The 23400-nt window shown below is 40.4% G+C and overlaps 1 protein-coding gene across 5 annotated transcripts in view; it reads left to right on the forward strand.

Moving 5' to 3' along the window:
- Positions 1–23400, forward strand: part of NAALADL2 (N-acetylated alpha-linked acidic dipeptidase like 2) — an 828713-nt gene that overhangs the window by 671491 nt on the left and 133822 nt on the right. The window lies entirely within an intron of this gene.

Raw genomic sequence — 23400 nt, forward strand, 5'->3', positions numbered from 1 at the left:
CAGGGGTGAAATCCAGCAGATTCGGAAATTTTGAGTAGTTCGGAGAACTGGCAAATACCACCTCTGGCTGGCCCCAGAGTGGGGAGGGACTGGGGATTTTGCAGTATCCTTCCCTTAGAGTGGAGTGGGAATGGGGATTTTGCAGTATTTCCTCCCCAAAAACTAAGCTGTGTCTTATACTCCGATGCATCTTATACTCCGAAAAATAGGTTCTTCCAACCTTCACTGTTTAACTGCTAAATTTAAAAAGGAATCTTTACAGTCTCTTTTTCTTACAAAATATTTCTTGTCTGTAGGATTTCTTTCTCTTCAAAGGACAGGGTTGTGTCTGGGTGGGTGTTTCTTAGTCACATGCTTCTTGCTATAGACCTAGAAAGTAGTACAATAGAATTTATTTCATGTTTATTCTATTTTTTACATTGATTTGCCAGTAAGGCAAAGGCAGTGTGGGAACCCATTATGTCATGCCCTCCTGGGTTAGAAGGAAGATGCATCCCCTTGGAAGATGGATGAGTGGCAATAATAACTACAAAGCAGTTACTTTAAAATAGGAAGGTGGACAAGGCCATGTAAAGGCAAAAAAAAGCTTTGAAACTAATCTTTCACCCTACATGTTCTGGGTTGTTAGAATGGTACTAAAAAGTATTTAGATACATGACAAATCTGAAAAGCCTGTTAGCTTAAAACTAAATAGAAAGAGGGAAGGGACACGGTGGCTGAGGGGCTAGGACGTTGAGCTTGTCGATCGAAAGGTCAGCAGCTCGGCGGTTCGAATCCCTAGTGCTGCCGTGTAACAGGGTGAGCTCCTGTTACTTGTCCCAGCTTCTACCAACATAGCAGTTTTGAAAGCACGTAAAAATGCAAGTAGAAAAAATAGGGACCACCTTTGGTGGGAAGGTAATGGTGTTCCTTGCGCCTTTGGCATTGAGTCATGCCGGCCACATGAACACGGAGACGTCTTTGGACAGCGCTGACTCTTCGGTTTTGAAACGGAGATGTACACCGCCCCCTAGAGTCGGCAATGACTAGCACGTATGTGCGAGGGGAACCTTTACCTTTACCTTAAATAGAAAGAAACCAAAACACCTGATGTACAGTTCAGCATACTGGGAGACTACATTGTCAAATGTTCTGTATTGTTCTCAATCAGTATTTGAAAAAATTATATATGAAATTTTATTCCAATGGATGATTGTGATGCAATCATAGAATTATAGAACTGGAAGGGGCCTTGCTGGTCTTTTAGTCCAACCCACTGCCCAAGGCAGGAGTCCTTATACATCCCAGAAAAATGGATGTCCAATCTTTTCTTAAAAGCCTCCAGCATTAGAGCACATAAAACTCCAAAAGGCAAGTTGTTTCATTGATTAATCATTCTTACTGTCAGGAAATTCCTCCTTATTTCCAGGTTGAGTCTGACAAGATCCCACCTATTGCATCTTGTCCTGCTTTCTGAGCCGTGCCATATCAGTGGGCACGTGAGCTCAGCTCCGGCGCATATGTGTGGACCAGCCAGCTGATTTTCAGGCCTTCTGGGCCCACCAGAAGTAGGGGAAAAGGCTGTTTCCTGCCTCTGGAGGGTCTCAGGGATGGTGGGGAAGGCCCGCTTTTATCTCTCACCTGGCTCCAGAGCCTCTCTAGAAGTCTGGGGAGGGGAAAAATGGCCTTTCCCACCCCCTGGAGGTCCTCCAGAGGATGAAAATGGACTGTTTTTGGCCTCTGGAGGACCTCCGGGGTGGTGGGGAAGCCTGTTTTCACCCTCCCCAGACTCCTAGAAAGGCTCTGGAGCCAGGTAAGAGAGAAAAACAGGCCTACTGGGCCATTGTATGCCAGAAGTGGGTGCAGCAGTGGGGTTGCATGTGCATATGCAAGGGTGGGGCACATAGAATTATGGGTGTGGGCATGCATGTGACCCACCCACCCCCCTTCTGGCACGCGATGGCAAAAGGTTAGCCATTACTGTCCTAGAGAATAAGTCAACCACCTGTTTTCTGTGACAGCCCCTCAAGTATTGAAAGGGAGCTACTAATACTTCTCTTTGATAGACTAGACATACTTAGCTCCCACAACTATTCATCATACAGTTTAGCCTCCAGACACCTTATCATTTTTGTTCTTCTTCTCTGAACTCTTTCTAGGGCCTCAACATCTTGTTTTTAGGATCATGGTGACCAGAACTGGATGCGGTATTCCAAGTGGGCTCTCACCAATGCAGTATAAAGCAATACTATAACTTCCTGTGATTATGAACCTATCCCTCTGCTGATGCAACCTAAGACTCTATTAGCTTTTTTTTATTTACATTTATATCCCGCCCTTCTCCGAAGACTCAGGGCGGCTTACACTATGTTAGTAATAGTCTTCATCCTATTTGTATATTTATATACAAAGTCAACTTATTGCCCCCAACAATCTGGGTCCTCATTTTATGTACCTTATAAAGGATGGAAGGCTGAGTCAACCTTGGGCCTGGTGGGACTAGAACCTGCAGTAATTGCAGGCAGCTGTGTTAATAACAGACTGTCTTACCAGTCTGAGCCACAGAGGCCCTTTTTGGTGCAGAACATTGGTTGTTTTTTTTAAATTTGCATTTATATCCCGCCCTTCTCCGAAGACTCAGGGTGGCTTACACTATGTTAAACAATAGTCTTCATCCATTTGTATATTATATACAAAGTCAACTTATCGCCCCAACAATCTGGGTCCTCATTTTACCTACCTTATAAAGGATGGAAGGCTGAGTCAACCTTGGGCCTGGTGGGACTTGAACCTGCAGTAATTGCAAGCAGCTGTGTTAATAACAGACTTTCTTAGCAGTCTGAGCCACCAGAGGCCCATTGTTGACTCATACTTTAGCAATGATCCACCAGGATGCCTAGATCCCTTTTTCTTTTACTACTGTTAAGCCAGGTACCTGCTTTTCTGTACCTATGCACTTGATTTTTCCTGCCTACAGGACCTTACTTTTCTCATCACTGAATAGATAACATTATATATTTCAGAGTATCTTTAAGGTGAAATATTTCTTGATCCTGGTGGAAGATACTAAAGTGTCCTGAGTATTCTTTTTGGTTTTGTAATCCTTTCTGCTCATGCTAAGGCCAACTAGTTGCTAGAAATACATACAACACCATTAAACACGCAGAATTCAGATCATTCTTCTTCAGTAGAGCAATAAAGCTGTGAATTGCTTTTCCCCATACCTTCTGAATCTTTTGAGAATTAAAGATTATTCGATAATATATTTTTAAAAATCCCTTCAAATTAAGGTGGGATTATCATTCCAATTTCCACTTAGGCTTCAAAAAGTCCATGAAATTAACAGATATGAAAAAAATTGTATACATAGAACATATTAGTTGAAGCTTTGTTCAATCTCATATGCTATCGGGGAGTTATTAAGCAAAGTCCCTACACCCATCTTGCATTGGTCTTTCACCTTGGATGAAAAAAAATGTGCAGGTAGACATTCAAGAGGTACAATTAGCCCTGTCACTTGATGGAGATCAGCCAAATGAAATTGTGCCTAATTGTGCCAAATGAGCAACGCATTTCTCCCAAATTCCATTTAGTATAGCAATCATATAGGCAGAATTGTTGTTGTTTTTTTTTTAAAAAAATTCTCAGGAAAATAACCTTAAAAAAAATCCGAGCTACAATTATTTTCTATTATTTCAAATCTTTTTTGTTGTTGTTGTTTCTGAAATGAACCAGCAAAGAAATTCATAACTCTGTTTAATCCTTTTACACGTGTCAATGGCATAGAATCATGATCGTGTCCTTAAGATCCTAAAGATACATTTTTGAGGCCCTACAGAATATGCCACATCTTCCTCAGAAAACAGTCCAGATCTTCTCTTTGTCTTATCAAGTGCTTCCATTATGCTTCCACTATTTGTAGGAAGAAAGTTCATAGATATCAAAACTACTAAATGTCAAATCCTTTTTCTTTAAATTGATGCCTTATTGTTTTTTTCTTGCTTTCCTTCTTCAATTCTGTCACTCAAGCTGTATGAAAAAGATAAAAAAGGAAACCTCCATTTCTTCAAGGGTAAATGGACAAAGGAAAATAAAAAGCGTTCTAAAAACCACACCACACCAATATCTGTGTTCCTTCCAAGATCCCAAAAGCAGCATGCTGTGTTGGGTATCAATAGCAGCGTCCAGGCAGTGGTCTAAGAAGGGGAAAGTAGGAACCATGTAGAGCTCCACAATCACCATTTCTATGTCAATGAAGATTCTCGGTCATCCAGATAGATTTTATTTATTTATTTATAAATTTATTTATTTATTTTGTCGAGTACATATTAAATAATATATATATAAGTATAAGCATGAATTGGATACATAAAATGAATACAATTAAAGGGAACATTAGGACAGGGACGGTAGGCACGCTGGTGCTCTTATGCACGCCCCTTACAGACCTCTTATGAATGGGGTGAGGTCAAAAGTAGACAGTTTTGGGGATTTTAGGATGAGGCCATAGAGTCAGGTAGTGCGTTCCAGGCATTAACAACTCTGTTACTGAAGTCATATTTTCTGCAATTGAGTTTGGAGCCGTTCACTTTAAGTTTGTATCTAATGTATGCTCGTGTATTGTTGTGGTTGAAGCTGAAATAGTCATTGACAGGAAGGACTTTGTAGCAGATGATTTTGTGAGCTATGCTCAGCTCATACCGAAGGCAGCGCAGTTCTAAATTTTCTAAATCCAGAATTTCAAGTCTGGTGGCATAAGGTATTTTGTTGCCAGCAGAGAGTTCTGGAAGTTGATTCATGGCAACTGGACTTCCTTTCTTTTTGCATGAAATGTTTCATAGAATAGAGACTAATATAATGAGAAGAGATCTTGGAGGTCCTAGTGCAACCTCCTAGTTGTTCAAATGGTTGTCCAGTCTGTTTTTTTAAAAGTCTCCAGTGATGAAGCATCCACAACTGCTGAAGCCAAGCTATTCCATTGATTGATTGCTGTAACCATTCGAAATCTTATCTTTAGTTCTAAGTAGCTTCTCTCCTTGATTAGTTTTCATTCATTGTTTCTTGCCTTGCCTTTTGGTGCTTTTGAAAATGGTTTGACTCCCTCATCTTTTTAGGAGCCTCTCAAATATTGGAACATTGCTATCATGTCTTCCTTAGTTCTTCTTTCATTAGACTAGACATACCCAACTCCTTATAACCATTCTTCGTATGTTTTTGCCTCCAGACCCCTAATCATCCTTGTTACTCTTCTCTGAACTTTTTCCAAAGTTTTAACGTCTTTTTTGTATTGCGGTGACCAGAATTGGATACAAAATTGAATTTTGTGCCAAGTAATGTACTGGTTGTATGTCTTTTTGAAACTTCACTCCACTGTGTGATCCCTATGGAAACTAGATTTCTGTTATTAATTTTTTCCATGCTTCAAAATATGATCCTGTACTTTGGATTTGTTATACTGATCTGTCAATACAGCCAGATGAGGGTTTTCATTTTGATTTTCATTATAAATAGCTAGGATTATCTACTACACATTTAATTAAGACTGATCAATGATCATAATTCATCATCTCTAACTAGATCAACATAAACAATTTGTTCATCACTTGTTCCATTCAAACATCCATAGAATAATCTCCTGGTTGATTATTCTATTGACATGCTGGACTCATTAAAGTGATAAGTTGTAATTGATGAAAGTGGCCCCACAGTCCTATAAATAAATAAGTAAATTAATAAATGAGCAGTTAAGTAATTTTTTTGCTGGAACCTAAGACTGAATATTTCATTATAGGCTGATATAATTCACTGAAAGATATCCATGTTGTAAAATATAATTTTAGAAAAACCTTTTGCAACAGATCTGTAAATATTTACTGAACAATCCAATTCTACTGAAAAGATTATGCTCTAATGAGGAAAAAAAGGCCATGGTGGCTTAGTGGCTAAGATACTGAGCTTGTCAATCGAAAGGTCGGCAGTTCAGCAGTTCGAATCCCTAGTATCGCGTAACGGCGTGAGCTCCCATTGCTTGTCTCAGCTTCTGCCAACCTAGCAGTTCGAAAGCACGTAAAAAAAAATGCAAGTAGAAAAATAGGGACCACCTTTGGTGGGAAGGTAACAGTGTTCCATGCGCCTTTGTCGTTTAGTTGTGCCGACCACATGACCACAGAGACATCTTCGGACAGCGCTGGCTCTTTGGCTTTGAAACGGAGATGAGCACTGCCCCCTAGAGTCGGGAACGACTAGCACATATGTGCGAGGGGAACCTTTACCTTTTAATGAAAAAAAAAATATGGGATGAAGAAATGTAGGGAAAAAAAGAAAGATTCCTCCCTTCCTTCCTTCCTTCCTTCCTTCCTTCCTTCCTTCCTTCCTTCCTTCCTTCCTTCCTTCCTTCCTTCCTTCCTTCCTTTCTTTCCAATAACAATAGCATAATTTATACTTATATACTGCCCCATAGTGCTTTACAGCACTATCTAGACAGTTTACAACACCAGCATATTGCCCCCCCCAAAAAAAAAATCTGGGTCCCCAATTTACCAACCTTGGAAGAATGGAAGGCTGAGTCAATCTTGAGACCTGTCAGGATCGAACTCAAGGCTGTGGGCAGAGTTTGCCTGCAATATGGCACTTAACCATTGCATCACCAGGGCTTCTTCATTTAATATTAGAAATTAGAGTGGCTTATGTTATGTTTTTTTATTTAACCCTGTTCTTCTCCTGTCTTGAGCTCCTTGCCCAACTTCAGCAGCTAACCAAAGGCCTGTTGGTAAAACAGCTAAGCAAGCAAACAAACAAAAATATTACATAGACAATAAAATCCAAATATAAGATGAACTTATTAGGACATAGTGACTAAAAATATGTATATTAATGTGCAAATCTTTTGAAGCAGTCTTTTGAAGCCAAAGCAACCATTCAAAAACCTGTAGTCCCAAGCAACTGATATACTAGTGCTGGTGTTGTTAATACAGAGCTGTCTATCTTACTCTCTACCTTCGTATTCTTCTCACATACTTATTTTTCCCCCATTCATTCCCAGCATTTAAAATCCCTTTTCTCTCTGGGATATTCAAAGCTTTTGGAATCAGGGCTAACTTAACTCATTCTAAGTAATCCAGAGCATCAGTTCCTTTCAATAACAGGGTAAAGAAGCTGGAGCCAAGGAAAATGTAACAATCTTTTGATAAGAGGGGTGGGGATGGAGACAGGCGAAGACATGTAAGGAGGGCTTTAGCAGTAAGTACAAGAATAGGCCAGGCCAGGTGTAAGAACAGGAGGCAAGATATGAAAAAACAGAATTAAGGCTTTGGAGACGAGCAAGAGGTTTAGTGAAGGAAGCTGCAAGAAGGAAGACATAAAAGGCAGAAGGAGATAAGGAATCTGCTTATTTTATCTCATCCTCAGGAGATAAAAGGCATCAAAAAGAGAAAGATATGGGGGGAAAGAATTACAGTAACCTGAAAGTGGCGCAGGAGATGTGGCAGCAGTAGTATCATACCAGAAAGGACCAGTGAAGAGGGGAGATGATAAAGACAGGGCTGAAAGCCTTGCTGCAGATAAAATTGATGGCATTGTGGACCCTCCAAGGAGGATGAGGTGAAGATAAATAGGAGAACAAGATTATTGTAGTTGGAGCAGGGGTGAAATCCAGCAGGTTCTGACAAGTTCTGGAGAACCGGTAGTGGAAATTTTGAGTAGTTTGGAGAACTTATATATCATATCATATCATATCATATCATATCATATCATATTAATGTATGTATATAATTAGGTCCTTGGTTATTCGGGTTTTCTCCCACGTAAAATTGGAAGTGTCTTGGCAATGTTTCGACAAAGTCTCATTTGTCATCTTCAGGCTGGTGTTTACAGCTTCATGCTGTAAACGTTGCCAAAACACTTCCAATTTTATGTGGGAGAAAACCCGAATAACCAAAGACCTACATACAAACACCCGCGAAAACCTCAGAAAACAAATATATATATATATATATATATATATATATATATATATATATATATATATATATATATATATATATATATATATATATACTGTGTGTGTGTGTGTGTGTATGTGTGTATGTATATATATATACATACATATATATATGTATGTAGGTCTTTGGTTATCCGGGTTTTCTCCACGTAAAATTGGAAGTGTCTTGGCAATGTTTGACAAAGTTTCATTTGTCATCTTCAGGCTTCAGCTCCGTGCTTCTGGGAGCAATGTGTGATTGCAGCTGTTTCTTCCTTTTTAACTGCTAGTGAGGGTTTGAACTGATTGGGTGGGAGCCTGGCTGTGCTCTGATTGGATGGGGGTTTTTTTGTGCTCTGATTGGCTGGGGGGTTTTTTGTGCTCTGATTGGCTGGGGGTGTGTCCTGTTTGGGTGGGGGCTTGGTTGTCTGAGTTGCAGGGGGATTTGAGCTGCTGAGGTACCTCCAGCCTACCAGCCATTTGGAAACCCGCCCTTATTGACAAACGAGTCCCTAACACGAGGAATGACACCAGACCCACACTCACGAGTTCCACACAGTATGTCATCACCACACTTCCACCCAGAAAGCAGACCCAAACCCACACTGATCAGGAAGCACGACCAAGGACCAGAAGCCAGACCGCAGCTGCAACATTAGCCATTTCAAACCCCTCCAATCCATACATACAGCAGACAGAAACCCACTATGAAGATGTAGCATGACCACAAACACGAAGCCAAACAACAGCAATGCAGCTCACCAGCTCAAATCCCCCTGCAACTCAGACTAATCTGAGCACAACCAAGCCCCCACCCAAACAGGACACACCCCCAGCCAATCAGAGCACAAAAAAACCCCATCCAATCAGAGCACAGCCAGGCTCCCACCCAATCAGTTCAAACCCCCACTAGCAGTTAAAAAGGAAGAAACAGCTGCAATCACACATTGCTTCCAGAAGCACGAAGCTGAAGCCTGAAGATGACAAATGAGACTTCGTCGAAACGTTGTCAAGAAACTTCCAATTTTATGCGGGAGAAAACCCGGATAACCAAGGACCTTCATACAAACACCCGCGAAAACCTCAGAAAACACACACACACACACACACACACACACACACACACACACACACACACATATATACTGTATATATGTATATGTATATGTATATATCTTATATGTTGTATAATTATTTCATGCTTATGCTTATACATACTGTGTGACAAAATAAAATAAATAAATAAATAAATAAATAAAGTGGCAAATACCACCTCTGGCTGGCCCCAGAGTGGGGTGGGAATGGAGATTTTGCAATATCCTTCCCCCAGGAATGGGGAGGGAATGGAGATTTTGCAATATCCTTCCCCCAGGAATGGGGAGGGAATGGAGATTTTGCATATCCTTCCTCTGCCACACCCACCAAGCCACACCCACAGTACCATTAGTAAAAAAAAATTGGATTTCACCATTGAGTTGGAATCTGCTTATGCGTTTGGTAGATGGACAAGGAAATCACAAGCCGGTTGGATACAAATGGAATCTAAAATGGGAAGTGTGTTGCTTGTTGAAAAAGAGAAGAATGAGATATGGAGATGGCAGAAGCTGAGAGATGGGAAGGCCATTTAGTCCAACTGAGTCCAACTCTTGCTCAGAGAAGTGACCAAATTAAATGTCCCAAATACCTCTAGTATGGTTTACTACAATAGAATAGAATAGAATAGAATAGAATAGAATAGAATAGAATAGAATAGAATAGAATAGAATAGAATAGAATAGAATAGAATTTTTTATTGGCCAAGTGTGATTGGCAAGGAATTTGTCTTGGTGCATATGCATACACTTAATGAAAGTCACAGGGCACAAATAAGCAATCAGGAAACAATATCAGTATAAATCGTAAGGATACAAGCTACAAAGTTACAGTCATAAGTGGAAGGAGATGGATGATGGGAACGATGAGAAGACTAATAGTAGTGCAGCCTTAGTGAATAGTTTGACAGTGTTGATGTGGCGGTCTCTCATGAAGCAAGAGTCAAACACATAGTTTTCCTCGGGATGAGAGTGCCCAGAACAGAGCTTGAGCCCCACTTTTATTGGGATTCTTATCAGAAGGCATTTACATCAAAGACAATGACTTGCTTACATTAAAGACAAAGACTTGTACAGCAATCACGTAGCAAACATAGCAATACATCCTGTGACATCCTGACCCTACATGCTAATTGATCTCACATAATTGTGTGTAGGAGGAACTTCTAAGAACTTTGTGAGAGGAATCTTATCAGAGGAAGGAAGAGGGATGTCCTGTGGTTAATCACAAAACTGTTGATGCATTTCACACCATTGTTAGAGGTAAACATCCTGCAGCTTTGATGTGATTTACACCAAACAAGTTTCTGCCTACGTGATTCAATCAGCCAAGGTTACCCATGCTAATCTGCACATAAGCAATCTCTCAAAGGAGTCCATATGGCTAAATTGCAACATGTTGAGGGAATTATTTGTTTAGCAGAGTGATGGTGTTCGGGAAGAAACTGTTCTTGTGTCTAGTTGTTCTGGTGTGCAGTGCTCTGTAGCATCATTTTGAGGGTAGGAGTTGAAACAGTTTATGTCCAGGATGTGAGGGGTCTGTAAATATTTTTTGACTTGTGCAGTATACAGGTCCTCAATGGAAGGCAGGTTGGTAGCCACTTTTTTTCTGCAGTTCTAATTATCCTCTGAAGTCTGTATCTGTCTTGCTGGGTTGCAATACAAAACCAGACAGTTATAGAGGTGCAGATGACAGACTCAATAATTCCTCTGTAGAATATATAATATAATATATTCAGTGAAGAGGAACCCATCACATCTCTGAGACTTCTTTGCTTCCTTGGACAAATTGTTAAAAAATTTGGGACTTTTATGTCTTCAGGAATGAAAGTTTTTGTTTGTTGATAGTGTTGCAGGGTTGGGATCCAGGATACCCAGGCCTGAAGACAGACGGACTAAAGCACATCTTGCCCTCTCATCTTTCTATATTTCAATAATAATAATAATAATAATAATAATAATAATAATAATAATAATAATAATAATAATAATAATAATAATAATAATAATAATAATAATAATAATAATAATAATAATTATTATTTAATTTTTATACCGCCCTTCTCCCGAAGGACTCAGGGCGGTGAACAGGCAGATAAAATAATGCAATATATTACAATAAAAACACTCTTTAAAAAACTTATTCAATGGCCTAAAATTTAAAATACAATACAAAATATAAAATAAACCCCACTAAAATCCATATTTAAAAAACCCCGTTTAAGCCAGTCCTGCTCGAAAGAATAGATACGTCTTCAGCTCGCGGCGAAAGGTCCGGAGGTCAGGAAGTTGTCGAAGTCCTGGGGGAAGCTCATTCCAGAGGGTAGGTGCCCCCACAGAGAAGGCTCTCCCCCTGGGGGTCGCCAGCCTACACTGTTTGGCTGACGGCACCCTGAGAAGACCCTCTCTATGGGAGCGTACCGGCCGGTGGGAGGCATGTGGTGGCAGAAGGCGGTCCCGAAGATATCCCGGTCCTATGCCATGGAGCGCTATAAAGGTGGTAACCAGCACCTTGAAGTGCACTCGGAAAACCACAGGTAGCCAGTGCAGCCTGCGCAGGATCGGTGTTATATGGGAGCCACGAGTCATTGACAACTATCTAGATTTCTCAAGTTCTCAGTCCTATTAAAAACTGTTTGTGAATTTCTGTCATTTGTCCATTGCCATTCACCTGTTCTAATCAATGTGAGTGGCTGGAAACAAGATTGAATTTTGAAAAACAATAATAAATTACAAGTTGTTTAATTATGTGCCATCAAGTCTATCCCTTAGTGACCACATTTTCTATATGTATGCTAAGAAGAAAAAAACATTGCATCAGTTTTTTTATTATTGGATAAAACATCCTTATTACATAAAACAGATAAATGATACATCCCTTGAGTCTAGTCCTTATTCTAATTATTCCAATCTGGAATAATTCTACTTTTACAATTTCTCAAAATAGGTTTGGTTTTTTTTGGCAATACCCAATATATTAGCCATAATTTCTCAAAAACGGTCAGATTCTATTATCATATATGGTGGACTTGTAAAAAAATTAAACCATTTTGGATAAGAATTTGGTGGGTCATGCAAAATATTTTGAAAAAGAAGATAAAGTTTACTCCACAATTGTTTTTACTGGGTATAATTTCGGATTTTACGATAATAAAGAGTAAATTGATTTTAAATTAAATATCAGCAGCCAGACTATTGGTAGCGCAATATTGGAAGAAGGAACATTTGCCTACGATTGAAGAATGGATATTAACAGTTGCAAATTTAGCAGAGATGGCAAAAAATTCAGCATACTTGAAAGACTGTTCACAAGAAAGATACATAGTGGAATGGAGAAGATGGATTGACTATATTCAAAATAGTTACCAAACCAAGAAATATCAAATAGCTTTTGAATAAACAGACTGCAAGAATTATATTTATATTCCTCTGTATGTGAAAGGAGAGTTAAGGTCCTAGGGGAGGATGAGAGTTTATGGGTAGTTAGCATATGTTTAGCTTATGATTGTTAGATGTTTGTTATACCCTGTATTTTGCTCTGGGAAGTCGGGGGGGGGAGGGGGGTTGGGGGTTGGGAAAAGGGGAAGGGGAAGGGGGAGTATGGGGGAGGGGAAGGAGGGGAGATATTTATTAAAATTTTGTAAAACTTTTTCAATTAAAAAAAATGGTCAGATTCCAATGTTTTGGAACATAATTTAACTTTACATTAATTAATTAACATTAAAAAAAAATTCCCCATCAATCTTCATATGAAATTATATATGTTAAAACTTTATTCCAAAAAGATGTCATTGACTAACAGGCAGAGGTGGGATTCACTTACCTTCCCTATCGGTTTGCAGATGTGAATGCACACGCCACCTTCACATATGTGTATGGCCTGCACAGTAGTAGCACATTACATCTGGACAGGTGGGCGGAACCTCCCGCAGTTGCCGCTACTGGTTCCCGTGATCCAAAGAGAACCAGCTGAATCCCACCACTGCTAACAGGACCAAATCATATCTGTTGATGAGCTCTCAATTTTTTTAATATCACTAATATCTATTCAAATAAAAGCAGAGTGTATTTAAAACAGAATCTTTTCATGAATTTGTTTTAATCTTAAATCCAATTGAACTAATTTGACATTTTTTTAAGACCTGGAACTATTAAATGTTCCATTATTGGATGTTCCAATTCTTTATTCCATAACCTGTAAATGTCATTAAAATCAAGCTTGAAATTAGTTCTTAGTTCTTTATATAAATATGATGTGGGTTTAGTTTCAGACATTGACTCCATCGGAGATGAAAGTCCTTCAGGATTTTTGGAAGCAGCCAAAGCATTTGATTCAGATTAAGCCATCAAAATGTGCTTAAGTTAATTATATTGATGTTGCTGCGAATTAGTGAGGCAAAATTCTATTTGAAGTTGAGAAAAATCCTTAAAATAATCATTACGCAGTAATTGATTTAAATAACCATTCCAGATTATGTACACAGTTTCCAATACAAGATTTTGCCTTTATTTTTGAATTAGAGTGATTCCATAAAATTAGGCATTTATGGACCTCAGGGCCAGATTAAGGCAAACTGAAGCTCCAAATATAGCAGCAATGTTTAACTGACAAGCTATTAAGATTCAATAAGTGCTGAAAATTAAATTTAAGTGAGACAGTGAAAGAGTTAAGGTCATGATAGCTAGGAGGAAAAATCCTGTTTTCCTACTTCTCTTCATGTCCTAAGCACATTATTATTTTGCTTAATGATTAATTCAGGACTGTTAGACCTTGGCATCAAAATCCAATCTGTCACCTAACAAGGCTCAATCATTGTGTTGTTGCTTGCAGGATCAGAAATAAAATACCTTTTCTCTTGCATGTTGATCCAATGAGTTTGCAGGACATTAATAGAAATAAAAGGGACAGGGTGGCTCAGTGGCTAAGGCACTGAGCTTGTCGATCAAAAGGTCAGCAGTTCAGCGGTTTGAATCCCTAGTGCCGCGTAACGGGGTGAGCTCCCATTACTTGTCCCAGCTTCTGCCAACCTAGCAGTTCGAAAGCCCATAAAAATGCCAGAAAAAAGTGGGGACCACCTTTGGTGGGAAGATAAAAGCATTCCATGCGCCTTTGGCATTTAGTCATGCTGGCCACATGACCACGGAGACATCTTCGGACAGCACTGGCTCTTTGACTTTGAAATGGAGATAAGCACTGCCCCCTAGAGTCGGGAATGTCTAACACATATGTGTGAGGGGAACATTTACCTTTACCTTTAATAGAAGTAAACAAACAAACAACTTGGTAAATTTTCATTCCATATACATGTAGCTGATAAAATACAAGCCCAATTAAATTTTGGAAAAACTGATAAATTAAAGCAACCATCCTCAAAAGATTTGAAGAATCTTGACTGATTTACACAACCGTAATTAATATTGAGGGACCCGATGGCAGAGGGGCTAGGACGTTGAGCTTGTCGATTGAAAGGTCGGCAGCTCAGCGATTCGAATCCCTAGTGCTGCTGTGTAATGGGGTGAGCTCCCATTACTTGTCCCAGCTTCTGCCAACCTAGCAGTTTCGAAAGCACGTAAAAATGCAAGTAGAAAAAATAGGGACCACCTTTGGTGGGAAGGTAACAGCGTTCCCTGTGCCTTTGGCGTTGAGTCATGCTGGCCACATGACCACGGAGACGTCTTCGGACAGCGCTGGCTCTTCGGCTTTGAAACGGAGATGAGCACCGCCCCCTAGAGTCAGCAACGACTAGCATGTATGTGCGAGGGGAAGCTTTACCTTTTACCTTTAATTAATATTGACAATTGGGAATAAACATGTGATCCCTGGCAAAACAAGGAAAATGACATCCCATCAGTTTTCTGCCAATATCTTCCATTTGTGATGTCTGTGGAGATTCTCAGTCATCCAGGTCATAGTTGTTTCAAAAAGTAACTGGACAGGTTTTTTTTCCTCAGGAAGATGTTTCGCTTCTCATCCAAGAAGCTTCACCAGAACTGATAAAGCTTCTTGGATGAGAAGTGAAATGTCTTCCTCAAGGAAAAAAATAGCCGAGTTGCTTTTTGAAAAAAAAACACCTTTGAGATTCCATTTGGGATCTACTGAAATTTTTTATTGTTGTTATCATTATTCAAGGTTTTATCTAAATACTTCAATACTGTTGAAGGTATATGAGCATTTGTCATAAATTTACTCCTTTGTGAAGGAAAGTTGGTCAGCATGTTTCCAACATGACTAAAAGTCATGTGGCCGGCATGACTGAACACTAAAGGTGCACGGAATGCTGTTACCTTCCTACCAAAGGTGGTCCCTATTTTTCTCCTTGCATTTTTTACGTACTTTCGAACTGCTAGGTTGGCAGAAGCTGGGACAAGTAACAGGAGCTCACCCTGTTATGCGGCACTAGGGATTCCAACTGCTGAACTGCCGACCTTTTAATCAACAAGCTCAGCATCATAGCCACTGAGTCACCACGTCCCGTGTTTAAAATCTTGTTTAAATATCTTCAGCTCTAAATTGGGAATCTTCAATGATTGGCAAAAAGGTGCTGTTCCCCTAAGAAGTGGGAGGCATTTCTTTTTTTTTTCTTTTTTTTCTTTTATTTTGTCACAACAGTATATACAATCATCAACATAAACAATAATTCATCGTGAGAGAAAAAGTATATATATAGGTAAAAGTATAAGTAAAAGTATGCATATAATACTATAATGAAGAGAACAATAGGACAGGAACGGTAGGCACTATTGTGCTCTTATGCACGCCCCTTATAGTCCTCTTAGGAATGGGGTGAGGTCAATAGTAGACAGTTTTTGGTTGAAGATTTTGGGGTTTGGAATAGAGACTATAGAGTCAGGTAGTGAGTTCCAAGCGTTAACAACTCTGTTACAAAAGACATATTTTCTGCAATCAAGTTTGAAGCGGTTGACATTAAGTTTAAATCTATTGTTTGCTCTTGTATTGTTGCAACTGAACCTGAAGTAGTCTTTTACAGGAAGGATATTACAATAGATGATTCTGTGTGTTAAACACAGATCATGTTGGAGTCGGCGGAGTTCTAAGTTTTCTAAACCCAGGATTTCAAGCCTGGTGGCATAAGGTATTTGGTTGTTTTCGGAGGAGTGAAGAACTCTTCTAGTAAAATATTTCTGTCATTTTCAAAATGTGCCCAGCTCTAAAAATATAGAGCCATATCATCATTCCTCTTTTAGTTTTTCTCTTATAGATTAGATTAGGTCAGAAAGAGGGTTTTTTTTTCCCCTTATAGAACTTCATAAAATCTAAATTCTTCAGACCCAGGTTTTATAATTCCCTAGGGAAGGGATCACAAAGCCTGGCCTGCTGTTTGTTTTTGTTTTTGCCCGTGACCTAAGAATGGATGGGCAGGCAGATGAGAGATCACCAGGCTGAAGCATCAGCTGAGCTGAGGTTTAGCTGAGCTGAGGTTAGGCACAGGGCTGAGGGAGGTCTCCTGCGGAGTGATAGCAGCCTATCAGGAGTCTTATTGCTAATAGGTTGGTGCCATCCAATGGCTTTCATACTCCTTGGACTACCAGACAAATCCTTGGATGCAAAGGAGGGGAAGAATCTGGCCCCTTACAAATAAAGTTTTTCAAGTCCTTCCCTAAATTTTTTCAAGCCCTGCTCTTTCAAGTAAAGTTTTATTTATTTGAAATAAAGAACAGGGAAGATGCAAGGCTGATTTCATTTCATCAGTAGTGGAAATTTGGGATGCCAACGGAACTTGCAGCTTCACAAAGCCTAATTTAACTGATGAGTTCCCTGCTAAGTACTAATCTAAATACATAAATTCATTGTGGTAGCATAATGATTGCAAGCTTATTGTATTCCCTACCATGTGGGAAGGCTAATTTTTGACTTTTTGGAGTTTACTTGTGGATCTCTAACTCCTGATTAGTATGTGTTAATTAGTTTAAATCATCTTAGATTGTAGGTTGCATGCATTTTTCTATTTTTGGGGCCGTTATCATTATTATCATTTTTAAGCCCAAAAGTTGAAGGAATGCATTTATTCATAGGAAAACTCTAGGCAGTTTTCCATTAAATAAAAATAATATATTATCTCCCTCCCTCTCAGAACCTCTCAACACACGTACTACATCCATAAGGTTTGCTTGGCAGCGTTCAACACTGCTTTCTGCCAGCATATTTGTCATCTTTCCAGTTTTGCCCATAGCCTTGGAATTCTTATGTAGCCTCCCTTCCAAGTACTCTTTGCAAACATTTTTGAAGAGGAATCTAATCAATCAGAATAGAGCTGGAAGGGACCTTGGAGGTCTTCTACTCCAACCCCCTGCTCAAGTAGGAGACCCTATACCATTTCAGATAGCTGGCTGTCCAGTCTTTTCTTAAAAGCCTCCAGTGATGAAGCGCCCACAACTTCTGAAGCAAAGCTGTTTCACTGTTTAATTGTCCCCACTGTTAGGAAGTTTCTCCTTTATCCCAGGTTCTTCTCTCCTTGATTAGTTTCCATCCGTTATTTCTGATCCTGAAATAATAAAAATGAAATAATCCTTAATGCTTTATTATCCTTTCCAACTCAAGAATCTTGGAAATTATTTGATAATTATCAAAGGGTCTTTGCCTTCAATAGGGTAATGGGACCAAATTTGATATGGAATAAACTCCCCCCTGCTAATAATCAGATTTAAAAGTTGCCCAGATGTCCTATGGAGAAACAAAAACCAAATATCCCCCCTCTGCATCTCCCCCAATGCTGCCAAGAGATAGGTAGTGGAGCAGTGGTTTAGAGTAGACTCTATTCTAAGGAGGCTTCCCTCCTCCTCCCCAATCATATGACCAAAGGAGGGGTCTCCAAACTTGGCAATTTTAAAACTTGTGGACTTCAACTACAAGCAATGCTCTCTACATGGGGCTCCCCTTGAAGAGCACCCGGAGGCTCCAGTTAGTCCAGAATGCGGCCGCGCGGGTGATAGAGGGAGCACCGCGTTGCTCCCATATAACACCCATCCTGCATGGTCTACACTGGCTACCGGTAGCCTTCCGGGTGCAATTCAAGGTTTTGGTTACCATCTTTAAAGCGCTCCATGGCTTAGGACCGGGATACCTTCGAGACCGCCTTCTGCCACTGATTGCCTCCCAACGACCCGTGCGCTCCCACAGAGTGGGCATCCTCAGGGTGCCGTCGACCAAACAATGTAGGTTGGCAACCCCCAGGGGGAGGGCCTTCTCTGTGGCGGCACCAGCCCTGTGGAACGAGCTTCCTCCGGGATTACGACAACTCCCCGACTTCCGGACCTTCAGACGTGAACTGAAGATTTTATTATTTCAGCGCGCTGGACTAGCCTAAGAATAAAATGTTTTAACTAAATTTTAAGGGTTTTTAATGGGTTTTTACTGTTTTTAGTGATTTGGCTATGATAATATTTAGTTTTAATTGGGTTTTTAATGCTTATTTATTATATTGTTTTTAATATGCCTGTGAACCGCCCTGAGTTCTACGGGAGATGGTGCGGTATAAAAGTATGATTAATAAATAAATAAAGAAAGAAAGAAAGCATGGCTGGCTGAGGACGTCTGGGAGTTGAAGTCCACATGTCTTAAAGTTGCAAAATTTAGAGATCCCTGACTTAGAATTCTGTGTACACCTAACCCAAAACAAGGAGATACAACAAAACAAAGAGATACTTTTACTTATACTTTTACTTATATATACTTTTTTCTCTCATGATGGGTTATTGTTTATGTTGATGATTGTATATACTGTTGTGACAAAAAAAAAAAAACATGAGCAGAAATACACACCCAGAGATAACAGATATTTCTTGTGTAAAAATAGATTGGTACAACTAGTTAATAGAATAGAATAGAATAGAATAGAATAGAATAGAATAGAATAGAATAGAATAGAATAGAATAGAATAGAATAGAATAGAATTTTTTATTGGCCAAGTGTGATTGGACACACGTGGAATTTCTCTTGGTGCATATGTTCTCAGTGTACATAAAAGAAAAGATACGTTCATCAAGAATCATAAGGTATAACACTTAATGGTAGTCATAGAGAAACAGTCAATATAAATCTTAAGGACATTATGTGATGAGGTATTCCAGTTACCATATTTTTTGGACAATAAGATGCTCCAACGTATAAGACACACCTAGCTTTTGGGGAGGAAAACTAGGGGAAAAATCTGCCTCTGCCTCCCAGCAATTTATCTGTTTGCAAACAGCAAACAGCCTGGTCAACTTCAGCACAACCTGATTTAGCACAAGCAGCTGATTGGAAGTTGGATCGGCCTCCCAGAATACCACTTATCAGCTGTTCCAGGCTGCGGGGATCACCACTGCCCATCACTGCCCATCCCTGCTGCCACTTATTGCCGTCTCCGTGCATCCCATTTTTGGCATCCATGTGTTGTGGCTCCGGCCCCCGAGCTGGCCCCCGAGCCTGCCCTCATGGAGGAGAGTGACTCAGAGAGTGAGGGAGAGGAGCCAGCAGGGGGTCCCTCGCCAGGACCCTCCTCGCTGGCACCGCCCCAAGTTCCAGCTGCAGGCCAGGAGGAGGAGCTGACAAGGTCTCCCTCTCCCAGACCCTCCTCCTCCTCCCTGGCAACGCCCCAAGTCCCAGCTACTGATGATCAATCCTGGATCGACCCGAGGCAGCGACGTAAAGATAAGCGTGCGCAACAGAGGAAAAGGTGTGGCAGGCTCAGAGAGTGCTGAGTCATGGAGCCACACCCCATAGGGGATAAAAGCAGGTGGAGCTGCTGTTGGGCTTCATGACGGACAAAAAACTACCCAGCGTGTGATGCAGCTCGGTCGATTGGGAGTTAAAGGCCTTTCTTTCCTGTCAGCTTGGCAATGGGACTGGGACATGAGTGCTTTTATCTCTGTCTGAGATTAAGACTTCAGAACTTGGCAGGCCTCTGCACGGTCGCTGCCAAGCCTTGTGCTTCCTACAGAAGAATCAGGTCTGTGTCAATAAAAGGACTGTGAAACTCAAGTTTCTTCGTGACATGGAAGGGAGGACAGAACACCATGTGTCCCATTTTTGGCCCATTCCAGGCAGTGGGGATTGCTGCCACCGCCGCCTATCCCCACAGCCTGGAACAGGCCAAAAATGGGATGTGCGGAGGCCAAAAATGGGATGCGCGGGGATGGCGATAGGTGGCAGCAGTGATGGGTAGTGATGGCGGTGATGGGTAGTGGCAATCCCTGCAGCCTGGAACCGCTGATAAGTATTTCGGGAGGCCAATCCAACCGCCAATCAGCTGCTTGTGCTAAATCAGGCTGTGCTGACCAGGCTGTTTGCTGCAAGGAGGTAAATTGTTGGGAGGCAGAGGCTGAAGGGTGGGGGCCAGTGGGTGAGCAGGGCTTTTGCAACATTCACTGTATAAGAGGCACAGACATTTCCACCCACTTTTTTTGGGGAGGGGAAGTGCATCTTATACACAGAAAAATACAGTAATCTTTCCTGTTGATGCAGGACATTGCATCCTAATTCTGTCTCCATCAGCACTCTAAATACCACCATACATTTGGGTCAATACATCTATAGGGTAATAGCTTCAGTCTTTTTATATTTCCTTTCTGGAATTCAAAATGTTTCTGTGCACTCTGCAGAGCCATCACTTGCTTATTTACTTTAACCAGGGTTTTCCTCTTATAAACTGTTTCTTGCTTTTCATTTCAAGAAACAAGCAATACACAAGCTTGTATCTATGACAATAAGAAAGAAGGGCCTATATTTTTATAAGATAGCAAAACAGCTTCGGCCTCTCATAAATGAATATTTCTCAAATGTGTTTAAGGAGGAGGAAATCTGAAGGAGGAGGAGAACAGTTTTTCAGTGGATAGAGCTTTGAAATATCATTTTTATTCGAGAAGATTTAGAGAAGTGTACTTCTTTACCAGTCATTCATGAAGGTATAATTAAAATGAACAGCAAAAAATGGATCCCCCCCCCCATACAGTGAATTTCTACGCTAAATGTCTGTCTCTTTCTCTATTTATATGTTCTAATCTAGAAGAGGCTACATTTACAATTTTTTTTGCTCAGTTTCTTATCACATCAGGTTATTATGTTCTATATATTAAAATGATACAAGAACCCAAGGTCGAAATTATCTGGAGATGTGTTTGTTGAAATAAAAATTGTTTCCCTCCCTATTGTCTGCAATGAAGGGCCTCTGGTGGCTCAACGGACTAAGTCTGTCTGTTATTAACACAGCTGCTTGCAATTACTGCAAGTTCAAGCCCCACCAGGCTCAAGGTTGACTCAGCCTTCCATCCTTTATAAGGTAGGCAAAATGAGGACCCAGATTGTTGGAGGCAATTAAGTTGACTTTGTATATAATATACAAATGGATGAAGACTATTGCTTAACACATTGTAAGCCGCCCTGAGTCTTCGGAGAAGGGCGGGATATAAATTCAAAAAAAAAAATGAATAGTAGTTGAGCACTTTGATCTGCAGTTAAAGATGAGAAACACACCTAAACATATAGAACAGGGCAAGTGGTACTTGATCACACAATCAAAGTTTTCCTAAAGGTGTTAGTTACAATAATTGAAGGAATAACAGTTTGATGCAAAAACTGGTAGGATTTTGCTAGGCAGGCACGAAAGAGAATAAAATCTGGTAGCAAAGCCTGTAACAGGAGGAAGTTAGGATCAAGGAGGGATAAGAATCTCTGGAGTGAGCAAGACAGGGGGAGATTAAAGGAGAGAGAAAGTGGCTGCTGTTAGACAGCTTGAAGTCAATAAGGAAAATAGAATTAGGGACCTCCGGATGGAGAGGGATTTGACTCAAGATGTTGAGAGGCAAAATGAAAAAGTGTGGGATTAAACTCCACATCTGAAACTGTGTAGAAGAACCCCCATGGCAATGGAACAGAAAGAAATACGGTACTTCCCAACAGGTCCAACTAAACTCAGGTAATAGAAGGCAAAGGCAAAGGAAAGATAAAAGATAGATAGATAGATGAGAGATAGATGAGAGCGAGAGAGCGAGAGAGAGAGAGAGAGAGAGAGATGGATAGATGATAGATAGATGATAGATAGATAGATAGATAGATAGATAGATAGATAGATAGATAGATAGATAGATAGATAGATAGATAGATAGATAGATAGATAGATGATGGATAGATGAGATAGAGAAATTATACATATATTTTCTGAGGTTTTATGGTGTTTGTATGTAGGTCTTTGGTTGTTCGGGTTTTCTCCGTAAAATTGGAAGTGTCTTGGCGACGTTTTGAAGTTGAAGTGTCTTGGCGACTTAACCAAGACACTTCCAATTTTACACGGGAGAAAACCCGAACAACCAAAGACCTATATACAAACACCCGTGAAAACCTCAGAAAACAAATATATATATATATATATATATATATATGTAGGTCTTTGGTTATTCGGGTTTTCTCCCGCGTAAAATTGGAAGTGTCTTGGCAACGTTTCGACGAAGTCTCATTCGTCATCTTCAGGCTTCAGCGGCGCTTCTGGGAGCAATGTGTGATTGCAGCTGTTTCTTCCTTTTAACTGCTAGTGGGGTTTGAACTGATTGGGTGGGAGCTTGCCTGTGCTCTAATTGGATGGGGTTTTTGTGCTCTGATTGGATGGGGGTGTGTCCTGTTTGGGTGGGGGCTTGGTTGTGCTCAGATTAGTCTGAGTTGCAGGGGGATTTGAGCTGGTGAGCTGCACTGCTGCTGTTTGGCTTCATGTTCGTGGTCGTGCTACATCTTCGTAGTGGGTGTCAGTTTGCTGCATGTATGGATTGGAGGGGTTTGAAATGGCTAATGTTGCAGCTGCGGTCTGGCTTCTGGTCCTTGGTCGTGCTTCCTAATCAGTGTGGGTTTGGGTCTGCTTTCTGGGTGGATGTGTGGTGGTGACATCCTGTGTGGACCTCGTGAGTGTGGGTCTGGTGTCATTCCTCATGTTAAGGACTCGTTTGTCAATAAGGGCGGGTTTCCAAATGGCTGGTAGGCGGGAGGTATCATCTCGTTTGTTCATGCTGTGTGGGGCGTTTTTCTATCTCGATGGCTTCTCTGATTACCCGAAAACCCGAATAACCAAAGACCTACATATATATATATATATATATATATATATATATATATATATATATATATATATATATATATATATATATATATATATATATATATATATGTTTTCTGAGGTTTTCACGGTGTTTGTATATAGGTCTTTGGTTGTTCGGGTTTTCTCCGTAAAATTGGAAGTGTCTTGGCGACGTTTCGATGAAGTCTCATTCGTCATCTTCAGGCTTCAGCTTCGTGCTTCTGGGAGCAATGTGTGATCGCAGCTATTTCTTCCTTTTAACTGCTAGTGGGGTTTGAACTGATTGGGTGG

Source organism: Ahaetulla prasina, chromosome 6 (assembly GCF_028640845.1).
Source record: "Ahaetulla prasina isolate Xishuangbanna chromosome 6, ASM2864084v1, whole genome shotgun sequence".
Classification (NCBI taxonomy): domain Eukaryota; kingdom Metazoa; phylum Chordata; class Lepidosauria; order Squamata; family Colubridae; genus Ahaetulla; species Ahaetulla prasina.